We start from the raw sequence: 19,175 nt of genomic DNA on the forward strand, positions 1-19,175 counted from the left end.
TCTCAATATTATCAAAAGACGTTAAAGGTAGCCATACACTGGTCGATTTGCCATCAGATTCGACCAACAGATAGATCCCTCTCTGATCGAATCTGATCAGAGAGGGATCGTATGGCTGCCTTTACTGCAAACAGATTGTGAATCGATTTCAGCCTGAAACCGATTCACCATCTGCTGAGCTGCCGCTGTCTCCCCCCCCCCCCCCCCCGGGCCCCCGCATACATTACCTGGAGCCTGGTCCCGGGCATCTTCTCCGCATCGGCTCCCGGCAGGCATCTTCTCCGCATCAGCTTCCGCATCCCGGCATAACTTTCTGTCACCCCACTGACAGCAGAAGTTCAAATAGAGCGCCCTCTATTTGTACTTCCACTGTCTATGAAGTGACACAGGAAGTTATGCCAGATGCCGGGATGCGGAAGCTGTAGCGGAAAAGATGCCAGCCAGGGGGTGATGCGGAGAAGATGCCTGGAGCCAGCTTCAGGTAATGTATACCTGCGTCGGTTGTACGCCGCTAGCGATGCGCTCCTTACCCGCGGCGATCGACGGTAATTTCCCGCACGACGCGATCGGCGGGGCCGATCTATTTCGGGCCGAAATAGATTGAAAATTAGCGTGTTGCGTGAACGATTTGACAGCAGATTCGATCCCAGTGATCGAACCTGCTGTTGATCGGCGGGTAATCGGCCTAGTGTATGGCCAGCTTAACTCCTGAAGAGTCAAAAAGAAGGTTTGGTGACTGGCCAGTAACAAGCTCAAAGTACTGTATTAGCAGTCAAAGCAAATAACATTGTAGTCTCTAGCTATTGGAAGTCCGGTGTGCGAAGCTGATAAGACTGCAGACCTTCTAGCCAGCTTTTGTAATCAAAGAGTCAGACAATGACAGGCTTTAAGCACCACTATTACAAAAACGGGTTTAAAATCTTGTGTACACACATATGTAAGATGTACATATGTCCTAAGTAAAATTCATTATAAATTACTTGTTCTGGATGTTGTCACTTACAGTAGCTGGTAAAAGTCTGACAGATCTAAGAGGTTTTGGACTATTCCATCATCTCATGGGGTGTTCACTAGCTTTTATTTTGTGAGAAATGGATGCATACAAAAGGATTTTAATTTTTTTTTTCATGATAGTGGTTTTTGTTTTGATAGCGGGATTGTCAGCCACAAAATCAAATTCCATTTACCCACTGCTCTGTGTTTAATATGCAGTCTGTAACCTTACCCTGCCTTGCACGCACTCCAATCTATGCAGAAATGTTTATGGTGTAATACATTTTATCTCAGTGAGCCTGGCTCTATTTTTGCCCTTGCCAACGAGAAGGAAGCTTGTCATCAGCCCTCCCACATTCCTGCTCCTCACTGATTGGCTGAGGGCATTTCAGTGAGCTGCTGAAATCTGATTTATGCTGTGCTCATGTGTGTTTACAAAGCAATCTAGCTAAGACAGTGCAGTTTCTAGGAGGAAAAAAAGTAAGGGAGGAAACGACATCAGCATTGGCCTCAGGCAAAGAGAAGCAAGATGGAAAATGCCAGGAGCAGAACTCTCTTTATTTGCTATATATAATTCACTGAAATCAAAACGTGGACAGTACAATACGTCTGTTATGTAAGTAGAACAAGTATTTATCTATATTTATCTAAGTACATATCTATGTACTAGTATTCTATTTGTTCTTTTTTTTCCTGGGATAGTAAGACTGTCCCTGCAGCTTTAACACCACAATGGCAATGTGCGCCAGACAGCAGATAAAACAGTTAGATGCTTTACAGGCTGATTTTATTTTACAAAAAAACCACAGCTGTGATATTTACTGTACTTTGACATGTGCCCCACAATTGGCTCATTTGGATCATAAGTTTTTAAAACTGTCTAGCCAATAAGAGTGTGGGAAAATACCCAATAACCAAATTCTTCATAAAAATGAAAGGTGGTCCAGAGTAGACCAACAGCCAAGCATTTGTGTAGAAGGGACGCATGCTTTTTTGGTCCAAATGACATCAATACTAATGGCTATTCCATATGCGGTAAGGATGCAGTGTGCCACTAGTGAATATTACTTTTATACCCATGGTCCCTGACATGTAAGTCATTCATGGATAAAAAGGCAATCCCCTCAATGCAGATCTCTATATCACAAGGGGTTCTTGAAATCTGATATTTTAACTGTGTTACCACGTTTTTATCTGCAGTGACAGCAACATACATAGCTCAGCTTCCCTGCTTGCACAGAGGGAAAGATTCATCAAAGCCAGTGCAAGAGAAAATAGAGCAAAGGTGGAGCAGCTGTCAAAGTCACCAACTAAAACTACTGATTTCGGCATGTGCTCCACTTCTGCATAAGTTTTGCAGGAACTGTTCTTGCACTGCATTTGAGCAATTGGTGCGTCAGTTTTGAGATAAGAGTGGGTGATGACTCATTCAGAATTGCAATGCATCCAGCTCTGTGCAGATAATTACACACTCAGAAGGAGGGGAGCCACCAGGCACATTTTGTGGTTTTGCAGTAAATTTGCTGATAAATCTACAGATGCTTTGCGTAGTAGCACAGAAGCTGTACTGCCTTTTTTATTTATTATTTTGGTTTATTTTTCCTGTGGAACGCAGCGTGACCAAGTATCCGGTAGGACGCGAAACGGCCATCGCTAGGCCCACCGTCGCCCCTCACTCCCACCTCCGTTAACAGCAGCTAGTACCGCAACGATCAAGGTATATCTTTGTTGGTTGCTTAACTCTAAATACCAAGATAATTATTGTTCACTTGCAGTAAACCTGCTATGGCACAGACGGAAGGTGCACGCTCTTTTGTTACTTCTTGGTACAAGATTTAAATGCTTTCTTCTCATGTTTGTAAGCGGAGCACACGTCTGGCAAGTAGTGGAAGAGTCTAGCAACCAGGCTGCTGAGAATATTTGTTTTACCACCAGGAGCAAACCCAGGATTTTCAAGGGGATTCCTGAAAGGTCACCCTCAGCCTGGCACAATACAGTATAATAATATGGTAGGACATCATGCTGGGTACAAATAATGCAATTTCTCGACTGACCAACAACCGGATAGATCAGGAGCAGTTTGGATACAGATAATAATGAGGACAGCCGACATTGGTAATGAAGAGGAACTCTGTTAAGTTCCCCAGAGCTGCTCCATGCTCTGTACACACGCTGCTGTGCCATCTACCATGCTCTGTACATGCTGCAGTGCTCTGTACATGCTGCTCTGTACATGCTGCTGCTAAATCCATAGTCAGGTGTAGCAGGAAAAGTAAGGGGGCAGTGCTTTGAGCTGCAGGACGCCTGCAGATATTCTGGTGTCTCAGCTTGTGCCTGTCCCCAGACACTGCACCTGACCTAGTCTGAGGGGGGATTCTGGGCATCTGTATCCCCCCCTCCTGTGTTTGCCTATGACCACCATGCTTTTTTGACCAGATTAACATAACTATTAAAGGGGAAGTGCCACACTACCTTTTCTTCTATTACTAAACTGCTTATGATTGCCTTCTGGATGATCTGCAGAGATAGATCTGAAGAAGCGAGAAATCCAAAGTGTAGATAGAGCAACTGTTTCCCAGAAGAAAGATTATATTTCAGTACTCTTCATTATGAAGTGTTTTATTAGCATTCATTCACTGAAATTCAGAATTCCAGGGATGCATCTGTTAATTAACATGAAGTATGATTCTATTAACTCCCTATGTTTTCTAAAAACAGAAGTTCGGCATTTGGCCGCTGCAACAAGCAGCTAATGTATCTTAAATCCTTGACTCAGCATCCAAAGTGCCAGATCTAGGTGTAATTAGCACTTGCTCATGTCTACATTCTCCACGCAGTTAATTTATTCACCGAGATGCTTGTGGTTTTGTTAAACTTGCCACTAAGAGGTGCTAACTGTAGAGCCGAGAGATCTGATGTAAATCGTGACTTGCTGCACATAACAATTCAGCACTTCACTCCCAACCCCAGGGAAGGGGTGTATCTCCACCACACTGCCTGGTGCTCAGTGCTGCTGAAGCAAGTCATTAATACTGCAGACTGATTAGAGGATCACTACAGGGCTGGGCTCAGCTTCTGAGTAATAGCTGCTGAAGATGTACTTCATGTGAAGCAGACATTATAATGTTTGCATAATCTCAATTATTATGCAGCTTAACTGGTTGTACAATTTCTTTTTTGACTTTGGAACAATCCCTATGCTTGTCTTACGATTCTGCGCAATACACGTTTACTCTTAGAGAAAAGGTAACAGTATTTATCCCTTTCCTGTCTGATATAACAATGTGCTTTAGCTTTTCTTTACATAAGTGAGCTGCAGTGCCAACGAGAGTCTATTACTCTCTAGAACCGGGACCCACAAGTCTGTTTGGGGCCAAGCCCAGAAAACCACTAAGGTTATCAAAAAAGTACCTACCCAGCTGGGCAGGAAGTATGTCAATGGGATTCCCACCGGTCTGTGCATGTGCACAGCACTATGTTCCCATCGTGCACCGCACTATGCTCCCATCGTGCACACTGCCTGTGTTGCCCATTGTCTTACATTACTGCGTGATCCATGGCTCATGTGATAGTGCACTGCAACCTTTACGTCAGATCAGATGCTTTCGCCACATCGCACCACATTAACTCTGCAAGGCTCCACTGACTTACATTTCACTCACGGCACCTTGCGGTAAGAAAGGGTAACACAACCAGGGGCATAGCAATAGGGGTTGCATAGGTTGCGACCGCATCGGGGCCCTTGGGCCAGAGGGGCCAAAAAGGGCCCTCCCTCAACTGAAGTATTAGATCTCTATTGGTCCTGCTTAAACGATTACAGGCCTGTTGCCCTGACATCATTGGTTATGAAAGCACTTGAAAAACTGATAATGGCTTATCTGAAATCCATCACAGATCCCCTGCTGGACTCTGCAATTTGCCTACAGGCCTAATAGATTTGCAGACAACGCCATTAACATGTGTATGCATTATGTACTACAGCATCTAGACACCCCAGGAACCTACACCAGGATTTTATTCATAGATTTCAGCTCTGCATTTAATACCATAATTCTATCACTGCTACACAGCAAGCTCTCCCGCGTACGTTAAAAAGGGGCGCTGGGAAAAAAGGGCGCCGGGTTTTTAACGATAAGCATGGATAACGTTTAAAAATGTATTGTACTGTATTTCGTTTAAAATTAATGTTTTTTAAAGTTATAAATCATTAAATATTGTGCATTAAATCGGCAATTGTAAAAACGTTAATCTTTCGTTTAAATAGTGAAACGTATAATAACGTTTAAAAAAAAAATTACTAAGTAACCCTCCCTGTACCTACCCCTAACCCCTAGACCCCCCTGTTGATGCCTAAACCTAAGACCCCCCCTGTTGGTGCCTAAGTAACCCTCCCTGTACCTACCCCTAACCCCTAGACCCCCCTGTTAGTGCCTAAACCTAAGACCCCCTTGTTGGTGCCTAAACCTAAGACCCCCCTGTTAGTGCCTAAACCTAAGACCCCCCTGTTGGTGCCTAAACCTAAGACCCCCCTGTTGGTGCCTAAACCTAAGACCCCCTGTTGGTGCCTAAACCTAAGACCCCCCTGTTGGTGCCTAAACCTAAGACCCCCCTTTTGGTGCCTAAACCTAAGACCCCCTGTTGGTGCCTAAACCTAAGACCCCCCTGTTGGTGCCTAAACCTAAGACCCCCCTGTTGGTGCCTAAACCTAAGACCCCCCTGTTGGTTTTTTCGTTTAAAAATAATGGTAAAAAAAAAATGTACTGTTTTTCGTTTAAAAATAATGTTTTAAAAAAATTTGTACTGTTTTTCGTTTAAAAATAATATTTAAAAATGTATAAATCATTAAATAATGTGTAATCATGAGAAGCAGTAATAAAACATTAAGTCTCCGGGCGCCGCTTTTAAAACGTTATTTTTCTCCGGCGCCCTTTTTTCCTATCGGGCGCCCATTAAACGATATTTATTATAGGAGTGAATGGCGGCGCCCGATTTGTCCACTAGCCTCAGGCGCCCGAATTTACTGTTTCCAGCTCTCCCAGCTACACATACTTGAATCCATCTGCAAATGGAAAACCAATTTCTTAACCGATAGGAGACAGCATGTTATACTTGGGAAACACACATTAAGCTCTCTGACAGTCAGTACTGGTGCACCCCAGGGCTGTGTACTTTCCCCACAGCTCTACTCACTTTATACCAATGACTGCATCTCCACAGATCCATCTGTTAAGGTTCTGAAGTTTGCAGATAACACAACAGTAGTTGGTCTCATACAAAACGGGGACGAGTCTGCATACAGGCATGTAGTGGGACAGCTTTGCTCCTGGTGCAGCAGCAACACCTTGGAACTAAATGCTCTCAAAACCATGGAGATGATAATAGACTTAATGAGATCTCCCCCCAGCACCTCCCCTTAACCATAAATGGATCTGCAATAACCCAGGTAGAGTCATTTATGTTTCTTGGGTCCACAATCTCAAACAACTTAAAATGGGATAACAATACGGCCACTATCATCAAGAAAGCGCAGCAGAGGATGTACCATCTACGCCAGCTGAGAAAGTTTGGCCTACCTAAAAAACGAATGGTACAGTTCTACACTGCAATTATCGAATCCACCATAACATCATCTATGACTGTATGGTTCGACTCAGCATTAGAAAAGGGGAGGCTGCAGCGCATCATCCGAACAGCAGAAAGGATAATTGGCTGTAGCTTACCTTCCCTGCAGGATCTTTACGCTAGCAGGTACAGAAAGAGAGCAACCAAAATTGCCGCTGACCCCTCTCACCCAGCTTACTCTATCTTTCAGCTCCGGTACCCATGCTTAATGCTGAACCACGTTAGAGCTACTAGGACTTGAAAGTAATCAGCACAGAACTGAAAATGAACAATTCTCACCTTGCTTGCTGCCACTATACTTACATACTGTCCTTGACTTGTAATATACATACTGTCTGTCCTTGTATATTTTTGTTTGTGTGTGTTTGCGTTTGTTAAGCAACTGCCAAGACAAATTCCTTGTAAGTGCAAACTTACTTGTGAAATAAATTAATTCTGATTCTGTGCTCATAATAATCACTTCTATAGAAACTTTGAATAGTGGTAATCATTAACAAGCTGCTCCCCATCCCCTTCTTGCACCTCTGACACTGTAGTTGCCATTGGCAGGGTTTGGTGCGCCTAATCAATTGTTATTTATAGAATGCTTGGGGGGCCCCAATGTAAAACTTGCATCAGGGCTCACAGCTCCTTAGCTACGCCACAGAACACTATGCAGGTTCATAATGTCAGTGTCCAGGGGGCCTTAAACTGTATACTCTCTCCAGGATTTTTTTCATTTAACAGTCACATCCATGATGATTACTCTGGTGTTTCTCAATATAAGGCCTGGTTGGCTGGTTCACATTTGTGTTAAAAAAAAAAAAGATTTGTTCCCAGATTGGAAGGGAATGTATTGAAACAGATGCAAATGGATCCAATGTTAACCTATGGATCCGTTCACATCTGTCCGTTTGAACAGATCCATTCGGCACGATCCGCTAAAGGGACCGCAAGTTCCCTTCTGCAGCAATTTTCCCGGACTGCTGAGCCCAGTGGAACGGAAACGGAAGCTGAAGCACTGCATTGGGGGCAATGAGAAAACGGAACGTTTCTTTCACACTAGTAAAGAAACAGATCATTCTAAGGAGCAAAATCCACTTTGGGGATGGGGGTCTGGGGAGATGTGGGGAAATGGAATGGAAGTAACTGAGTGGCAACGGAGTGAAAACGGATTCGATGGACGGGTAATCAGATACGTTTTCACAGATCCATTTGCCACTAAATTGCCAGTGTGAACCGGGCCTAATGCTCAGCAGCTCTGCAGGCTTCATGTGAAAGCTTTCGGCTGTTTAATGAGATGGGTAAATAACTCCAGACACTGTATATGCAGAGCCATCATTTATTTTCACGTGTGGGATCCCTACAAAATGAATGTATATTTGCCATAAACCCCACAAAATAGTTACAGTACATAAACAACAAGTTATTTTATGCTTTGTGTTGACTCATCATGAACCAATGAGACAAACAGAAAGCAGAGAATTTTGGGTATCTTTTAGGGCCCGTTTCCACTAGCGCGAATTCGCATGCAGACAACGCATGCGGATTCGCATAGGCAATACAAGTGGATGGGACTGTTTCCACTTGTCAGTTTTCATTTGCTTTTTTATGTGCAGGATTTTTCTGCACGGTAGACCCTGCAGAATTCGCCTGCGTGTGGAATGCAGGCGAATCGCAGGCAATGTATTTAATAGGGAAATCGCATGCGTTTTTTGCATGCGTTTTTTGCCGCGATTTCGCATTGAAAGTAATGTAAATTGACACAGGCAGTGACATGGTTAAAATCGCATATACCCTGCCTATGCGAAATCGCATGCGAAATCGCGGCAAAAAACGCATGCGGAATCACATCCGCATGCGATTTTGTCAGCGGTGATATGCGGCGATTCCGCACCGCACTAGTGGAAACGGGCCCTTACACCAAGCTATCTATTGTTGCCATGGTTTCCCAGCACTTCTCCTAACAAAGTTATCACAGCTACAAACTGACGCTGAAAGATAATACATAATGGTTTTATAGATTTTTGAACTAGAGTTGAATAACCCTTTAAACTACAGCAACAAAAAAATGAGCAAAACTCAGCATGTAAACTCAGCATGTAACCAGGGCCGGAGGGAGGTGAAACTGCTGGCTTCACAAACCAGAAACGCTGAAGACATATTTTACTGGCAATACGGAGACAAATCATACATACAGTGGAGTGTCTGATTTCTGTAGGCTAGAATGTATAGGCAGGTATGTACATAGATTACCATCATATAGCGTCAGCAAATTATGTTATTGGAATTCCATTTCTCCATGTTTCGTTTACTGTCACATCTGAGCAGTGCTATAGGGGTAAAATATGAAATGGACTACAACAAATCTGTGTTTTACTAAAAGTGGGCAATTTAAGCCAAACAGTTTTATGGGAGTCTTTTAAACGAGTCAATGAATTCACCGCCTGTGATCCTGTATGCCAGCCAAGCGTTTACAGGCGCTTGCTAGCATATCGATTGCCATCCCCAGATGTGACATGAGATTTTTTTTTGACGGTCTGGTAACACTGCCGCTTGTCAAATGTGACATGTGCAGTGTTACCAAACGCTGCCACTTGGCTGCATGTATCTGCAGCCAAATGGCGCTTGTGGCTGGAAGACTGCACGACAAGCACGCAGTTCAGTCTACCATGGAAAAGAGGTCTTAGGCCTTGTTCGTGCTGCAGTCCCATTCCCTTCTAAAGTATTTTACAGTACCGCGATTGCCCTGCGATACGGGTGTCCCGAACAATTGCATAGTGTTTGCACTCGTTATTATGTAGCCAAATAGTGGGTCTCTACAGCGCTCCTACCCCAAACTATTGTTCTAATGATTGATCAATGATCTTTAAGGGTGACACTCATAGTGCATGTGTACAAGGCTGTCAAGCTTTTACACATGCTACAAAAAACCTTGGCTGAGGCGAATGTTCGGCAAGGTTTCCACTGGGAATCTAGTGTGTATACACATGTCCCACAACAACACTGAGGAACCACTAAATCGTTTTCATACTCACCCTGCCTGGCAGAAGCCACTCTATAATGCATAGTCTATTATCCTTCCTTCTCTTTTCACTGAATATTACACGCTGCTCAGCCAAGCTGCATGTCTATAAAGGGCCCAAACCGTCACCCTAACAACTGATAGTTATTGTGTGCTTGTGTCACCTGTAAAAATCATGGTTTGATTGTTAGGGTGATACTGGGGTAAAAAAGGCCTATGCAGACACATCTGCAACAGCTGAGCAATGTGCACTGGGAGAGGAGGAAGAATGTTGAGGTGGCACACGATAGATTGGTTTGTGGCAGGTGGGGTAACAACACGCTCACCCATTGATGCGGGACACAAGGTTGTGTGAAGACTTCATGGGACACTCCTCTACTGTATGTATGAGGCTTTAACTCTCAAACGAGCACATTGTTCTCCTCCTTGTCCTGCCTGGCAGCAGCCACTCCATCATGCACTGGGCCTTGTCCCTCCTCCCCTCTCCATAGCAACTGTACATATTGCTCAGTTGTAGACAAGCATATGTCTGTGTGTACTCACACCCAGAGCTGTCACCCTAGCTATCGGTTCCCAATAACTATGGGTGACAGTAATTGCGCACACCTTCAGTCTGAGAGATAATTATAACAGATATCTTAACCACTTGAGGACCACAGTCTTTTCGCCCCTTAAGGACCAGAGCCTTTTTCTCCATTCAGACCACTGCAGCTTTCACGGTTTATTGCTCGCTCATACAACCTACCACCTAAATGAATTTTGGCTCCTTTTCTTGTCACTAATAAAGCTTTCTTTTGGTGCTATTTGATTGCTCCTGCGATTTTTACTTTTTATTATATTCAGCAAAAAAGACATGAATTTTGGCAAAATTTTTTTATTTTTTTTTAACTTTCTGTGCTGACATTTTTCAAATAAAGTAAAATTTCCTATACATTTGAGCGCGAAAGTTATTCTGCTACATGTCTTTGATAAAAAAAAAAAACATTCAGTGTATATTTATTGGATTGGGTAAAAGTTATAGCGTTTACAAACTATGGTGCCAAAAGTGAATTTTCCCATTTTCAAGCATCTCTGACTTTTCTGCGCACCTGTCAGGTTTCATGAGGGGCTAAAATTCCAGGATAGTACAAATACCCCCCAAATGACCCCATTTTGGAAAGAAGACATCCCAAAGTATTCAGTGAGAGGCATGGTGCGTTCATAGAAGATTTTATTTTTTGTCACAAGTTAGCGGAAAATGACACTTTCTGACAAAAAAGAAAAAAAAAAAGTTTCCATTTCTTCTAACTTGCGACAAAAAAAAATGAAATCTGCCACGGACTCACTATGCTCCTCTCTGAATACCTTGAAGTGTCTACTTTCCAAAATGGGGTCATTTGTGGGGTGTGTTCACTGTCCTGGCATTTTGGGGGGTGCCTAATTGTAAGCACCCCTGTAAAGCCTAAAGATGCTCATTGGACTTTGGGCCCCTTAGCGCAGTTAGGCTTCAAAAAAGTGCCACACATGTGGTATTGCCGTACTCAGGAGAAGTAGTATAATGTGTTTTGGGGTGTATTTTTACACATACCCATGCTGGGTGGGAGAAATATCTCCGTAAATGACAATTTTTTATTTTTTTTTACACACAATTGTCTATTTATAGAGATATTTCTCCCACTCAGCATGGGTATGTGGAAAAATACACCCCAAAACACATTATACTACTTCTCCTGAGTACGGCGATACCACATGTGTGGCACTTTTTTGCACCCTAACTGCGCTAAGGGGCCCAAAGTCCAATGAGTACCTTTAGGATTTCACAGGTCATTTTGAGAAATTTGGTTTCAAGACTACTCCTCACGGTTTAGGGCCCCTAAAATGCCAGGACAGTATAGGAACCCCACAAATTACCCCATTTTAGAAAGAAGACACCCCAAGGTATTCCGTTAGGAGTATGGTGAGTTCATAGAAGATTTTATTTTTTTTTTGTCACAAGTTAGCAGAAATTGATTTTAATTTTTTTTTTCACAAAGTGTCATTTTCCGCTAACTTGTGACAAAAAATAAAATCTTCTATGAACTCACCGTACTCCTAACGGAATACCTTGGGGTGTCTTCTTTCTAAAATGGGGTCATTTGTGGGATTCCTATACTGCCCTGGCATTTTAGGGGCCCTAAACCGTGAGGAGTAGTCTTGAAACCAAATGTCGCAAAATGACCTGTGAAATCCTAAAGGTACTCATTGGACTTTGGGCCCCTTAGCGCAGTTAGGGTGCAAAAAAGTGCCACACATGTGGTATCGCCGTACTCAGGAGAAGTATTATAATGTGTTTTGGGGTGTATTTTTACACATACCCATGCTGGGTGGGAGAAATATCTCTGTAAATGACAATTATTTGATTTTTTTTACACACAATTGTCCATTTACAGAGAGATTTCTCCCACCCAGCATGGGTATGTATAAAAATACACCACAAAACACATTATACTACTTCTTCTGAGTACGGCGATACCACATGTGTGACACTTTTTTGCAGCCTAGGTGCGCTAAGGGGCCCAACGTCCTATTCACAGGTCATTTTGAGGCATTTGTTTTCTAGACTACTCCTCACGGTTTAGGGCCCCTAAAATGCCAGGGCAGTATAGGAACCCCACAAGTGACCCCATTTTAGAAAGAAGACACCCCAAGGTATTCTGTTAGGAGTATGGTGAGTTCATAGAAGATTTTTTTTTTTGTCACAAGTTGGCGGAAAATGACACTTTGTGAAAAAAAAACAATACATATCAATTTCCGCTAACTTGTGACAAAAAATAAAATCTTCTATGAACTCACCGTACTTCTAACGGAATACCTTGGGGTGTAGTCTTTCCAAAATGGGGTCACTTGTGGGGTTCCTATACTGCCCTGGCATTTTAGGGGCCCTAAACCGTGAGGAGTAGTGTTGAACCCAATTGTCTCAAAATGACCTGTGAAATCCTAAAGGTACTCATTGGACTTTGGGCCCCTTAGCACAGTTAGGCTGCAAAAAAGTGTCACACATGTGGTATCGCCGTACTCAGAAGAAGTAGTATAATGTGTTTTGTGGTGTATTTTTACATATAACCATGCTGGGTGGGAGAAATATCTCTGTAAATGACACATTTTTGATTTTTTTTTTACATACAATTGTCCATTTACAGAGAGATTTCTCCCACCCAGCATGGGTATGTGTAAAATTACACCACAAAACACATTATACTACTTCTCCTGAGTATGGCGATACCACATGTGTGACACTTTTTTGCAGCCTAGGTGCGCTAAGGGGCCCAACGTCCTATTCACAGGTCATTTTGAGGCATTTGTTTTCTAGACTACTTCTCACGGTTTAGGGCCCCTAAAATGCCAGGGCAGTATAGGAACCCCACAAGTGACCCCATTTTAGAAAGAAGACACCCCAAGGTATTCCGTTAGGGGTATGGTGAGTTCGTAGAAGATTTTATTTTTTGTCACAAGTTAGTGAAAAATGACACGTTGTGAAAAAAACAATAAAAATTCCGCTAACTTTTGACAAAAAATAAAATCTTCTATGAACTCATCATACACCTAACAGAATACCTTGGGGTGTCTTCTTTCTAAAATGGGGTCACTTGTGGGTTTCCTATACCGCCCTGGCATTTTAGGGGCCCTAAACCGCGAGGAGTAGTCTAGAAAACAAATGCCTCAAAATGACTGTTCAGGGGTATAAGCATCTGCAAATTTTGATGACAGGTGGTCTATGAGGGGGCAAATTTTGTGGAACCGGTCATAAGCAGGGTGGCCTCTTAGATGACAGGATGTATTGGGCCTGTTCTGATGGATAGGAGTGCTAGGGGGGTGACAGGAGGTTAATGATGGGTGTCTCAGGGGGCGGTTAGAGGGGAAAATAGATGCAATCAATGCACTGGGGAGGTGATAGGAAGGGGGTCTGAGGGGGATCTGAGGGTTTGGCCGAGTGATCAGGAGCCCACACGGGGCAAATTAGGGCCTGATCTGATGGGTAGGTGTGCTAGGGGGTGACAGGAGGTGATTGATGGGTGTCTCAAGGTGTGATTAGAGGGGGGAAATGGATGCAAGCAATGCACTGGCGAGGTGATCAGGGCTGGGGTCTGAGGGCGTTCTGAGGTGTGGGCGGGTGATTGGGTGCCCTAGGGGCAGATTAGGGTCTAATCTGATGGGTAACAGTGACAGGTGGTGATAGGGGGTGATTGATGGGTGATTAGTGGGTGTTTAGAGGAGAGAAGAGATATAAACACTGCACTTGGGAGGTGATCTGATGTCGGACCTGCGGGCGATCTATTGGTGTGGGTGGGTGATCAGATTGCCCGCAAGGGGCAGGTTAGGGGCTGATTGATGGGTGGCAGTGCCAGGGGGTGATTGATGGGTGATTGACAGGTGATCAGTGGGTTATTACAGGGAATAACAGATGTAAATATTGCACTGGCGAATTGATAAGGGGGGGTCTGAGGGCAATCTGAGCGTGTGGGCGGGTGATTGGGTGCCCGCAAGGGGCAGATTAGGGTCTAATCTGATGGGTAACAGTGACAGGTGGTGATAGGGGGTAATTGATGGGTGATTGATGGGTAATTAGTGGGTGTTTAGAGGAGAGAATAGATGTAAACACTGCGCTTGGGTGGTGATCTGATGTCGGACCTGCGGGCGATCTATTGGTGTGGGTGGGTGATCAGATTGCCCGCAAGGGGCAGGTTAGGGGCTGATTGATGGGTGGCAGTGCCAGGGGGTGATTGATGGGTGGCAGTGACAGGGGGTGATTGATGGGTGATTGACAGGTGATCAGTGGGTTATTACAGGGAATAACAGAGGGGTAGGGGGGTGATCAGGAGGGAGTAGGGGGCAGATTAGGGACTAAAAAAAAAATAGCGTTGACAGATAGTGACAGGGAGTGATTGATGGGTGATTAGGGGGGTGATTGGGTGCAAACAGTGGTCTGGGGGGTGGGCAGGGGGGGGGGGGTCTGAGGGGTGCTGTGGGCGATCAGGGGGCAGAGGGGGGAATCAGTGTGCTTGGGTGGTTAAAGGATACCCTAGGTAACATGTGACATGATGAGGTAGACATGTGTATGTACAGTGCCAAGCACACTAATAACTATGCTGTGTTTCTTATTGTCTTTCTCTGCCTGAAAGAGTTAAATATCAGGTATGTAAGTGGCTGACTCAGTCCTGACAGGAAGTGACTACAGTGTGACCCTCACTGATAAGAAATTCCCCTTTTTAATCTCTTTCTTGCCCTCAGAAGAAATTTTCTGCTAGGAATGTGTTTTATAGTTGGAATGTCTTATCATTTAGGGACACACTGTAGTCACTTCCTGTCTGAGTCAGGACTGAGTCAGCCACTTACATACCTGATATTTAACTCTTTCAGACAGAGGAAGAAAAAAAGGAACACAGCCTAGTTGTTTGTGTGCTAGGCACTGTACATACACATGTCTATCTCATCATGTCACATGTCACCTCGGGTATCCTTTTAAGTGACAGTTCTAATGGGAGGAAGTGTTGGCTAAGCAAAAAATATGGGAACACCTTAAGGCTCCTAAAATAAGCTGAGAGCTGTAAAAATATAAAATATGCACAAAGTAAAAAGCTATTAATTACTAATTACTATTACTACTCTAAAGCAGAACACCAGTGACACACTGCTTCCCATCTAAAGGAGAGCACCGGTGGCACACTGCTTCCCATCTAAAGGAGAACACCGGTGGCACACTGCTTCCCATCTAAAGGAGAGGACCGGTGGCACACTGCTTCCCATCTAAAGGAGAGGACCGGTGACACACTGCTTCCCATCTAAAGGAGAGCACCGGTGGCACACTGCTTCCCATCTAAAGGAGAACACCGGTGGCACACTGCTTCCCATCTAAAGGAGAGGACCGGTGGCACACTGCTTCCCATCTAAAGGAGAGCACCGGTGGCACACTGCTTCCCATCTAAATGAGAACACCGGCGACACACTGCTTCCCATCTAAAGGAGAGGACCGGTGGCACACTGCTTCCCATCTAAAGGAGAACACCGGTGGCACACTGCTTCCCATCTAAAGGAGAGGACCGGTGGCACACTGCTTCCCATCTAAAGGAGAACACCGGTGGCACACTGCTTCCCATCTAAAGGAGAGGACCGGTGGCACACTGCTTCCCATCTAAAGGAGAACACCGGTGGTACACTGCTTCCCATCTAAAGGAGAGGACCGGTGGCACACTGCTTCCCATGTAAAGGAGAACACCGGTCGGTGGAACACTGCTTCCCATCTAAAGGAGAACACCGGTGACACACTGCTTCACATCTAAAGGAGAACACCGGTGGCACACTGCTTCCCATCTAAAGGAGAGGACCGGTGGCACACTGCTTCCCATCTAAAGGAGAACACCGGTGGCACACTGCTTCCCATCTAAAGGAGAACACCGGTGGCACACTGCTTCACATCTAAAGGAGAACACCGGTGGCACACTGCTTCCCATCTAAAGGAGATCACCGGTGGCACACTGCTTCACATCTAAAGGAGAACACCGATGACACACTCCTTCCCATCTAAAGGATAACACTGGTGACACACTGCTTCACATCTAAAGGAGGACACCGGTGAAACACTGCTTCCCATCTAAAGGAGCACCGGTGACACACTGCTTCACATCTAAAGGAGAACACCGGTGACACACTGCTTCCTATCTAAAGGAGAACACCGATGACACACTCCTTCCCATCTAAAGGAAAACACCGCTGGCATACTGCTTCACATCTAAAGGAGGACACCGGTGAAACACTGCTTCCCATCTAAAGCAGCACACCGGTGACACACTGCTTTCCATCTAAAGGAGAACACCGGTGAAACACTGCTTCCCATCTAAAGGAGAACACCGATGACACACTGCTTCCCATCTAAAGGAGAACACCGCTGGCACACTGCTTCCCATCTAAAGGAGAACACTGGTGGCACACTGCTTCCCATCTAAAGGAAAACAGGGGTGGCACACTGCTTCTCATCTAAAGGAGAACACCGGCGACACACTTCTTCCTATCTAAAGGAGAACACCGGTGGCACACTGCTTCCCATCTAAAGGAGAACACTGGTGGCACACTGCTTGCCATCTAAAGGAGCACACCGGTGGCACACTGCATCCCATCTAAAGGAGAACACCGGTGACACACTGCTACCCATCTAAAGGAGAACACCGGTGACACACTGCTTCCCATCTAAAGGAGCACACCGGTGGCACACTGCTTCCCATCTAAAGGAGAACACCGGTGGCACACTGCTTCCCATCTAAAGGAGCACACCGGTGGCACACTGCTTCCCATCTAAAGGAGCACACCGGTGGCACACTGCTTCCTATCTAAAGGAGAATACCGGTGGCACACTGCTTCCCATCTAAAGGAGCACACCGGTGGCACACTGCTTCCCATCTAAAGGAGCACACCGGTGGCACACTGCTTCCTATCTAAAGGAGAACACCGGTGGCACACTGCTTCCCATCTAAAGGAGAACACCGGTGGCACACTGCTTCCCATCTAAAGGAGCACACCGGTGGCACACTGCTTCCCATCTAAAGGAGAACACCGGTGGCACACTGCTTCCTATCTAAAGGAGAACACCGGTGGCACACTGCTTCCCATCTAAAGGAGCACACCGGTGGCACACTGCTTCCCATCTAAAGGAGCACACCGGTGGCACACTGCTTCCCATCTAAAGGAGAACACCAGTGACACGCTGCTTCCCATCTAAAGGAGAACACCGGTGACACACTGCTTCCCATCCAAAGGAGCACACCGGTGGCACACTGCTTCCCATCTAAAGGAGCACACCGGTGGCACACTGCTTCCCATCTAAAGGAGAACACCTGTAGCACACTGCTTCCCATCTAAAGGAGAACACTGGTGACACACTGCTTCCCATCTAAAAGAGCACACCGGTGACACACTGCTTCCCATCTAAAGGAGAACACCGGTGGCACACTGCTTCCTATCTAAAGGAGAACACCGGTGGCACACTGCTTCCCATCTAAAGGAGCACACCGGTGGCACACTGCTTCCCATCTAAAGGAGAACACCAGTGACACGCTGCTTCCCATCTAAAGGAGAACACCGGTGACACACTGCTTCCCATCCAAAGGAGCACACCGGTGGCACTCTGCTTCCCATCTAAAGGAGCACACCGGTGGCACACTGCTTCCCATCTAAAGGAGAACACCTGTAGCACACTGCTTCCCATCTAAAGGAGAACACTGGTGACACACTGCTTCCCATCTAAAAGAGCACACCGGTGACACACTGCTTCCCATCTAAAGGAGAACACCCGTGACACACTGCTTCCCATCTAAAGGAGAACACCTGTGGCACACTGCTTCCCATCTAAAGGAGAACACCGGCGACACACTGCTTCCTATCTAAAGGAGAACACTGGTGACACACTGCTTCCCATCTAAAGGAGCACACCGGTGGCACACTGCTTCCCATCTAAAGGAGAACACCGGTGACACACTGCTTCCCATCTAAAGGAGAACACCGGTGGCACACTGCTTCCCATCTAAAGGAGAACACCGGTGACACACTGCTTCCCATCTAAACGAGAACACCGGTGGCACACTGCTTCCCATCTAAACGAGAACACCGGTGACACACTGCTTCCCATCTAAAGGAGAACACCGGTGGCACACTGCTTCCCATCTAAAGGAGAACACCGGTGACACACTGCTTCCCATCTAAACGAGAAAACTGGTGACACACTGCTTCCCATCTAAAGGAGAACACTGGTGACACACTGCTTCCCATCTAAAGGAGAACACCGGTGACACACTGCTTCCCATCTAAAGGAGAACACCGGTGGCACACTGCTTCCCATCTAAAGGAGAACACCGGTGGCACACTGCTTCCCATCTAAAGGAGAACACTGGTGACACACTGCTTCCCATCTAAAGGAGCACACCGGTGGCACACTGCTTCCCATCTAAAGGAGCCCACCGGTGACACACTGCTTCCCATCTAAAGGAGAACACCGGTGACACACTGCTTCCCATCCAAAGGAGAACACAGGCGACACACTGCTTCCCATCTAAAGGAGAACACCGGTGACACACTGCTACCCATCTAAAGGAGAACACCGGCGACACACTGCTTCCCATCTAAAGGAGAACACCGGTGACACACTGCTTCACATCTAAAGGAAAACACAGTTGACACACTGCTTCCCATCTAAAGGAGAACACCGGTGGCACACTGCTTCCCATCTAAAGGAGAACACTGGTGGCACACTGCTTCCCATCTAAAGAAGCACACCGGTGACACACTGCTTCCCATCTAAAGGAGAACACCGGTGGCACACTGCTTCCAATCTAAAGGAGAACACCGGCGACACACTGCTTCCCATCTAAATGAGAACACCGGTGACACACTGCTTCCCATCTAAAGGAGAACACCGGTGGCACACTGATTCCCATCTAAAGGAGAACACCGGTGACACACTGATTCCCATCTAAAGGAGAACACCGGTGGCACACTGCTTCCAATCTAAAGGAGAACACCGGCGACACACTGCTTCCCATCTAAATGAGAA

General features: G+C 45.6%; 1 protein-coding gene across 8 annotated transcripts in view; it reads right to left on the minus strand.

Annotated features, from left to right (window-relative positions):
* Positions 1-19,175, minus strand: part of MAP2 (microtubule associated protein 2) — a 468,156-nt gene that overhangs the window by 178,994 nt on the left and 269,987 nt on the right. Inside the window, exon 1 of one of the 8 annotated variants that reach the window (XM_068245204.1) lies at positions 9,946-10,016. The exons of the other annotated variants lie outside the window; for them this stretch is intronic. The gene's annotated coding sequence lies outside the window, so the exon portion shown is untranslated. Of the gene's footprint in view, positions 1-9,945; positions 10,017-19,175 lie in introns of those variants that run through there. 8 annotated transcript variants of the gene reach the window in all.

Source organism: Hyperolius riggenbachi, chromosome 7, assembly GCF_040937935.1.
Source record: "Hyperolius riggenbachi isolate aHypRig1 chromosome 7, aHypRig1.pri, whole genome shotgun sequence".
Taxonomy (NCBI): domain Eukaryota; kingdom Metazoa; phylum Chordata; class Amphibia; order Anura; family Hyperoliidae; genus Hyperolius; species Hyperolius riggenbachi.